This window comes from Hyperoodon ampullatus (assembly GCF_949752795.1).
Source record: "Hyperoodon ampullatus genome assembly, chromosome: 7".
NCBI classification, from domain to species: Eukaryota; Metazoa; Chordata; class Mammalia; order Artiodactyla; family Ziphiidae; genus Hyperoodon; species Hyperoodon ampullatus.
In genome coordinates this window covers 14861232-14870264 of record NC_136920.1, presented here as the reverse complement: position 1 = coordinate 14870264, position 9033 = coordinate 14861232, and positions in this window count along the sequence as shown.

Here is a 9033-nt window from a genome sequence, read left to right as displayed (position 1 = left end):
ATGAGGGCTTCAGTAGTTGTGGTGCAGGGGCTCAGTAGTTGTGGCGCATGGGCTTAGTTGCTCCGCGGCACGTGGGATCTTCCCGGACCAGGGCTTGAACCCTTGTCCCCTGCAGGGACAGGCGGACTCTTAACCACTGCGCCACCAGGGAAGTCCCAGTTAAGATCTCATGCAGGAATAACTTCAATGAGCCAACATGCTTGCCTCTTCCCATACTTAGAAAAACGCTAAAATCATGAACTTGAGATGTCTGTTTTTGTGATTGGCAGTAATCTTTTCCTGTCTGACTACATGGGCTGTTATTGTTGTTGTTGTTGTTTCTCCAGCAAAAACGTTTAGATATCTGACTCCTCCCTGACCTCTTTGGAACAGTTTCTCAGAGCCGAGAGGCTGCCTCCCAGGCTATAGTCCTCAGTAAGGTCCCCGAATAAAACATAGCTCACAACTTTTAGGTTGTGCTTTTTTTTTTTTCCAGTCCCCAACAGCTTTCCAGAAACCACCCCCTGGAGTGCTGCTCTGCCTTTTCACCACCAAGGACCCCTTTGATTACTCGCTGCCTCACCCCCAGCCCAGGTTCTGAAAAAGTCAACCTGCCAGACTTTGTTGATTAAATATTCATTCATTGCTCCATTTTTTATTAATCAAAGACATATATAATTGCCCATCGGAGCTCGTGATCAGCATGAGCTAGCCAGCTGAACCAGCGGCGCTGCTCTCATTCTGGCCCAGAGCGAGTGAACGCTTCCATGGCCATTTCCCCGTATAGAAAGCTGAATCTGGGGGAGAGCTGCTTGTATATTCAATGCAGTCTACAGCCCCCCAAGCCCAGACTCCTGGATTCCCCCTGGGGCCCAGGGACTCAAGCTATTCCAAGCCCACCTGTCTTTTTTAATGCAGAAGAATTAAGAGATTAGGACAGTGGAAAACCAGAACCAGGGAGTATTTTCCAGATTGCTACCAAAACACAAAGGATAAAGTGTAACCACCCAAGCACGGGCTGCATAGGATAGGGGTGGCTCTGATCCTATACCCTGGTACTCACGAGTTATATAACCCCAAGCCAGCCCTTTGGAAGCCCCACCTGTAAGATGAGGCTGATTAATTACATGAATTGTCACAAAAGAAGTAGGAGATGGGTTGATGAAGCTATGGTAGTCAGTAGCCAGACTGCCTACGGATAGTACTGGGTTCTCCGGGGTCCAGGTATGCAAACAGAGCCAGAGAAGCAGCCTTGGGAGGGGTCTTCAGAGGAACTTGCCCAAAGTCACTCTGTGAGTGCTTTAACACTACCAGACTTCACATCGGCTAATGGGACATTAGAGAAAATAAGTCTTTCTTAAAAAGAATTAATTGGTGGGGAAAAAAAAAAAGAAAATATAGCAGCCCTAGACGAACAGGACTTAAGATGCAAGATTTTCTATTTTGCTGTGAGATACAAAGACACTGAAATTAATTCAAGGCCTATCTCCTGCTCCGGCTTACATTTTGGTCTCCTGAGGACCTGGGGGATCAGTGAGTGTAGAAGCAGCAAGGGAGGAACACAAAAAGTCAAAGCAAAGAGACAGAGATTTTAGAATGTCAATCTGCAGGAACCGTCAGAAAGGCCCAGCTCCCGGGCTATCTGTGCATCCAGGACTGGAGCTCGGGGCCGGACGGGTTGTCCGGGCTCTGTCCACCTTATCCTGTTATCTCTCTCTGGCTCTCAGTGGCCCCCACCTGCCACCCGCATCTAAGTCTGCAGAAGGCGCTCCCTCTGGTAATGTGACCGTCTTCCTGAAACCGTTGGTATGGAATAATAGAATATTCTTTGAACCATTCCCGTTTTATTTGGTTCGAGTTCCAGCATCTAGCAGAGGCAGATGCTATTTAGATCACTCTCAGGCCTCACTCCGATGAGGATTAGTGTGTAACATCAGAGAGAGGAGTGATTATAATAAGATCTGACCGTGCGCCTGGGGATGTCTTCATTCTTTCCCTCTTCACTTCCTTCTTTCCGCTCCACCCTGCATCTATTGTAAGTGATTGATTTGCTCAACAAATAGACGTGGCGCTCTAGGCTTTGTGCCAGGTGCTGGGATTCAGAGCTAAGAGATTCAGCCCCTTCCCTCAAGGAGCTCATTCTCTAGTGGGGGAAACAGACAAAGGAATCCAAGATTTCTGGAGGGAGGGGATGGTCTTCCAAGCAGAAGCCGGCACACTCCGTTCAGAGGCATGGAGCCTAAGCAGAGCAAGAACATTCAGGAAGCAGTGGCAACACTGGAGGCTGGAGTGGCCGCCTAAGTGAAGGTCTTTGGATGTCAGCCCGTATCAATCAATCAGGTCCTATGGATTCTACCCCTTAATATCTCTCCTCTCCATCCTTGGCCATTGCCCTATTCAGACACTCATCATCTCTCACCTGGACATTACCTGCTTCCAAAACGCTGCAAGAGTTGACGTCCATTGTTCCCATTTGATGACACTACTTACCTGCTCAAAACCCCTCCCAGGCCAGAGAGCCAGTCAACCAGCCAGTGAAGGCCAGTCCAGGCTCTGGGGATACCAGCCATGGGACATTATTGCACTGGGGAAAAGAGGGAACTTAGCACTGGGTATCTTGCTTCCCACCCAAGTACTCGTGCTGGGGGGGATTTTCCTTCCCATTATGAGCATGTCTGGATGCCCAGGCTCCACCCTATGACAAGGGGGTGGGGAGGTGGGTTTATTTATTTAGATCAGGGAAGAATGGTTTGCCAAACTGGGCAATAGGAATGAGCTGCACTAAGTCACCACCCACCCCCCCACCCCGGCACAAGCCGTGGCTGGTCCTCAGCAGGGCCACCTTCCAATGCCGCCCCTGCCTCTGCACTGACCTCTCTCCTCAAGCCTCCTCCAAATAACCTCAGGCAAGACCAACCGCCCCCCCAAGGGCCACTCTCGGGGCAAGATCCACATACTCTCTCCTGCCCCTCATCCCCTTCCAAATTTTTATACGTGGATACATTGTGAACCATTCCTATAAAGGGCTTTGATTACTGACATGCCAAGCAAACAAACAAAACAAGACAGAAACTTTTAGTTCCTTCAAGATCTGGGCTCGCTGCAAATCAAACTGTTTGGGTTTTCCCAGCTATGGTCTTGAATGAGGTTTCAGGACCCTGTTTTGGAAGACAAAATGTAAATGCACATATTTTCTGTTTCATTTCAACTGGGGAGAAAAATACTAATCATCTTGAGGCAATGCCAAAAAAAAAAAGACTTATTGGGCCAATTACTGATCTTACTGATCCCTCTGGGCTTCAGTGTCCTCATCTATAAAACTGGAATCAGGTTGCTGTATGGATTAAAGATGTAAGAAAATTAGCACACTAGCTAATTAATAAATAACAGCTATTGTTGCTAAGAAAAATTAATTACTGAAAAACAGAGAGGAAATATGGAATCATATTTGAGGAGGATGGGAAAGTGCTCTTGACCTAAAAAAGAAATGAGAAAATAATCACTGTATAATGGGTGAGCTCTGTCATCTGTTCCAAAAACTCCACCCCCAAGAAATGATCTCTAGTTGCTCCCAAATGCACATCTGTGTAACCCAGGGTGACTGGATTACATCATTGACTGGACTTGTCCAAAGCAGGGGTGCAGTTTGATTGTACTGTGAGCTGGGGAAGGAAGTCTGTTCAGGAACCGGAATGGATAGGAAAGGGCACAGAGTCTTAGAGCCGGACCCTTCAGCGTGTCTCCTGCTGTGTTCAAAGTGGTCTGACAGGGTGGGGCGCCGCTGCAGAGCCCTGAATGAAGATGAGGCCCCCTGCCCTGGGAAAACCTTTCTTTTCAACCTAGAGTGAATCTAGAAGAACCCCCAAAGAGGCATTGAGGAGAGGGGGCTGCTCTGGCTAATCAGGTCAGCCCTGGTGGATGCTGGAGTCAGCAGATGTTGCAAACAGATCAGCCTCCCTTCTGCGGTGCAGAGAACAGGGCCCCTTACCAGCCACAGGGAGCTTTGGGATCAGTGTCCGTGATAGAAATGGGAGTCACAGACCCCACCACACTAGCCTTGTGAGCCTCCTGCCGCCCACCTCCCTCCACCCAGCTCTAATTCAGTGCTCATCAAGCAACTGCTTATTGGTAACTTGACCTCCTGTGTACACTCTGCTAGAACAGAGTGCCCTGGGTGCACTGTTGATTTCTGAATCTCCAAAGCTAAGGACCAGGCTGGGGGACGCTGCCAACACTGAGACATCCCCGCCCCTGAGAAAAAGAACAACAAGTATCAATAGTACCTAGTCTCCACTGGGCACTGACCACCTGTCAGGCATTCTTCTAAGTGCTTTGAGTTTATTCTCTCTCTGAATCTCACGACAATCCTGTGGGGATAGGTGTCATTATTAGCATCCATTCTCTGGGCCAACTGAGGCCCAGAGGGATTAAGCAACTCCCCCAAGATCACACAGTACATGGCAGGGCTTGGCTGTACACCCTGATGCGCTAACTACGGCAGACGTTCTTAACCTGTACCCCACCCATCCCTTGTGAGGGAGCTCCCACAAGTGCTAGACAGAACAAGAGCTGGAATTAGGTTGATAGGTATCAATTATTAGTAATAGGAATGGGGGTGTGTACCCCTTTCAGAAGGCATCATGGATTAAAAAGAGAGAGAAGCGTTGCCTCTCCATTCAACCGCGGATCTGTGTCTCCCAGCCCTACTTACCCAGCCACCCATACCCCCCCACCCCCCCACCCCTGTGCACCCTCACAAAAAGAGGAAATGGGCTCCGGGGGAGAAGACAGGATTCCTGAGTGACAATAACAGGATTTTTCAGATGCCCAGCTCCCCCAGGATAAAAAGAACAGGAAAGAGCTAGGGCCAATGAAACACTTTTGTTTTGTGAAAAGGCAAAGGGAAGCAGGAAGAAACTAGAACAGTTTCCATGGTGCCGGAGGGATGGGGGTAGGGGTATCAGGAATTAACCGGGAGGAGGGGGGATCTCCACTTGCCCGGAGGGAGAGCACGTATATGATGGAAACCCTGGCGCTCCCCTAACATACTGACCTGTCCTTCTCTACCTTTCTTCCCTGAATCAACCAGAATCAAGTTTGTGGTAAAAGTAGGGAAGGCCCCACCAGGATCTGTAGACAAAACACTGGATAAAGAAGCAGGAGGCCTGGGGTCTGGGCCCAGCCCTGGAGAACCCTAGCTAGGTGATCTGGAGCATCTTTTCCTTTGGGAAAGCTGTGAAGCCAGGGCTGAATCGCTCAGCCCTGACTCTCTGTGATGCTGGGACTCTGTGCAGAGGCTGAATGTAAACAGGGATCGGTTGGGGGCAGCAGGCAACCCCGGATGCAGCCCTCCCCTTCCCTACACAGAGGAGGCCAGAAAAACACCTAGATGGTAAGTCTGCCCTGGGAGTTTCTGCTTGGAAGCTGAAATGGCCTGACAGTGACTCAGAAACCACGGAAGTTCTCGAGGCTGATGGGTTCTTATAGATTGTACAGGCAGCTCTCCTGGGGGCTGCAAAACCACAGGACAGGCTGTGACCACTCTTAAGGAAAGAGCCGTATACTGCAAAGAGCTTTCTGCCCTCTGGGTCTTAAAGCAAACTCAGACTCAACTCTCCCTCCTTTTGAGACAAAATTGCCTCTGGGGATACAGCAAGCCTCAATGTGTCTCCTTCTCCTAGAATTCTCCTCAATGAAAATATCATTTTGGATATTAACAATGGCAACAGTAATGACAGCCATTCTGAGTGTTGCTTGTGGGCCCAGCACTGTGCTAAGAGCTATATATATTATATATAATCATGTCATCCTTACAGCCACCCCATAATGTGGCTACTATTTTTATGCCCACTTTAGAGATGAAGAACCTGAGGCCTAGAGAGATAGAGTAACTTGGCTAAGTCACATAGCCAATAAGGGGATAGAGATAGACTTCCAACCCTGGTAGGCAGACTCCAGAGCCTGCGTTTCGACCTCTATGCATAACATCCCTCTTCCTGTACCAACGTCATCCTTCTCCAGGAAGGCTTCCTTGATGCTCCTTTCCCCCACAGAGAAGCCCTCTGTCTGTCCTCTACATTCTCACAGGGTACATTTTCATACCATTCTTTGGACATCTTTCTTATACTACCCTGATGGTGTTTCCCCTCCAGCCTCTCCCTGGGAACTTAACTGCTGTGATTAGGTGGGAGGGGGTGGGGGGGGGTTGCGGTGGGGCAGGATGACCTACACTAAACAAACTCACAAGAGACTGATTGCTAAACCTGAAGTGCAATTTATTAATTTACACTGAGAAATGAAACCACCTAGGAGACAGGAATCCTGAGGTTGATTGGTCAGCACAATCTCTTTCAGGAAGGACAGACTTTTGGGAAAGGAAATCAATACCAGAAGGTTCTCTGTTCAGTACAAAATCAGAGTGAAGGGGATTGATGGATTGACACTTAGGTGAAGGCTGACGTACTCCTCTAAAGCCTCCTACCTGCCAAGGCACCAGAATATCCAAGGCAGGGAGCCATATGGGTGTCCTTTTCTCTGGACAGTGCTGGATTTTTCTGGCTTCTGTGAAGATCCTACCTTTCCGGCTGCATTTATCATCATCGTGGCTGGCTTTTTTGTTCACTTGTTTGCTTAGATTAAATTCTGCATATTTGATAGAACTGAAAGGCAATTTCCCATTGAGACCCACTGAAGAATTAGCAATACGTACCAGCCGTTCTGCCCTGCGAAAAACCTTCACATCCATGTTATCATTTCATCTCCACACTGCCTTGCCATGGAGGGATGGCAAATGGTACAAAATCTGAAGCCAGATTGCCTGGGTTTGAATCCTGGTAAAGTGTTTCCCCATCTCTAAGTTGGAAATAATAATAATTGAATTGAGAGAATTCAATGAGTTAATACACATAAAGTGCTTTGAACAGTGTCTGGCATCTGGTAAGCACTCAATACTTGTTAGCAATGATTAATTATTCATTTTATAGATGAAAAAACTGAAGCCCAGAGAGATAAAAAGTCACTAATATCATAAAGCCAGTAAGTGGTGGAGAAGCTCACAGAGCTTCTCTGTTTTCATAACAATTTCCCACATCCCAAACTCAGCCACCCTCTCCTGGTGTGAACAGACCCAGTACAGCTGCCTCCATCTTTGGAGGCTGAGTTTTTCAGAGACTGGAAGGTCTCACTCCCTGAGGGGAGGGGCATCCTCCCTGGGGAAAGCTCTAGAAAGTCCTCAGAGTCCTGGATGCAAGTGGCCCAAGTTTCCGCACAGTTCAAAATGAGCATAATCCGGGACTTCCCTGGCGGTCCAGCGGTTAAGACTCCGTGCTTCTACTGCAGGGGGCGCGGGTTTGATCCCCGGTTGGGGAACTAAAATCCCGCATGCTGTGTGGTGAGGCCAAAAAATAATAATACAATGAACACAATCCTCTTTCCCCCCACTTAGAGCACAGATATGCCTGTGGAGGAGATGCACCAATATGCACTGACGTTCCTGTCCAGTCCTCCCCGTATCCCCTCCTCAAGCCTGAGTTTCCATTCTTCAGAGCTGAACATGGGATGCTGCTTCCCGCTGGAGAACAGGGAAGATGCAGGATAACCACTCGGATTTAAACAGCTCTCTACACCTTGTCAAACAGAGCACTTCCCCAGGCTCCCCCTGAGCAACCGTCCCACCAGTCAGAAGGGATGCAGCAGAGTGTTTGCGGACAGGTTTGGTTTCAGAGTCCCCAGTGAGAAGCAGATACCTCCCAGAGGTAAGGCAGAGATGTTATCAGCTGTTCATTAGCCCACACCTAATAGGTATCTGGGCTCAGGGGAAGTGACACCAAGAGGTGCCACTGACAAATTAAGTGATTAGGCTCTGACCCAGCACCTGAGTAAGGTGAGAGGGGAAGAGTGGTGATACCTAGATTCCATTTTGCAACCGGAAGCCTGAGGCTTCTGGAAGAACTGACGTGGTTAAGTGTACTTCCTGTGCAATCTTACCCTGCCACCAGGTGACGAGTCAGCCACAGAACCCCTCTTCCATCTATCAAAGCCAGGCAGTCAGGGCAGCCAGAGAGCCTGGACTGAGGGAGGAAGGATGCCTTCCTGCCCTCTCCACCTCAATCACCAAACTCACGCTGCCCTCTGTACCTTGAAGTTTGGGCAGGTTGTAGCCCACCTGCCTCATCCTACAACTTGTGCACTCAACGTTGGGGCTCATCAGAGTTTCTACCCAGCCCACACCCGCACATACGGTCAGCCTTTAAACCATATTAAGGTGCAAAGGAGAGACCTGAAGTCAAACCTGGAAGCAAAGAGGTCCAAAGCAAGTGATGGGATTGGAGGGACGCTGACACAGGGCTCCGGGCAGATTGATCCAGAAAGGGCAACGGGAGTGAACTGATCCCCACTGAGCTCTGTGCAGGGCTTGGTCTATACATGGTGGTGCTGATGGATTGGGTCCAAGGAGGATCCTGGATGTCTACAGTTCCCTGGGATTGGGGACCGGGAGGGCCCAGAGCTGTGAAGGATCCAGGTCAGGCTATAGGACTCAGGAGTTAAGACAACCTAAAAGGAGGCGGGTTGGGGGGAGGGTCAGGGAGGAATTCCCTGGCGGTCCAATGGTTAGGACTCTGCACTTCCACTGCTGGGGGTCTGGGTTCGATCCCTAGTCAGGGGAACTAAGATCCTGCAAGCAGCGCAGCATGGTTAAAAAAAAAAAAAGAAAAAAGAAAAGGAGGCGGGACTAAAGCTGCTCACACCTGAGGGGAGTGCCCAGGGAGGCTGGAATCTGACCCTGAGGCACGATCGGAGGGCTTGGGGCCACTCCTGGGAGCTCTGGCTTGACAAATGCGCTTGAGAAAGATGCAGCCTGGGCTGGTTTTTGACTTGGCCCCAAGTCACTTGTCCAGATTCCTCAAAACAGGAGACCCCCAGGAAACAGAAGGAACCAAACTGCCTTGGGACTTTCACTAAATAGCTTCAGCATTGGGACTTCCCTGGTGGCGCAGTGGATAAGACTCCGCACTCCCAGTGCAGGGGGTCCAGGTTTGATCCTGGTCAGGGAAC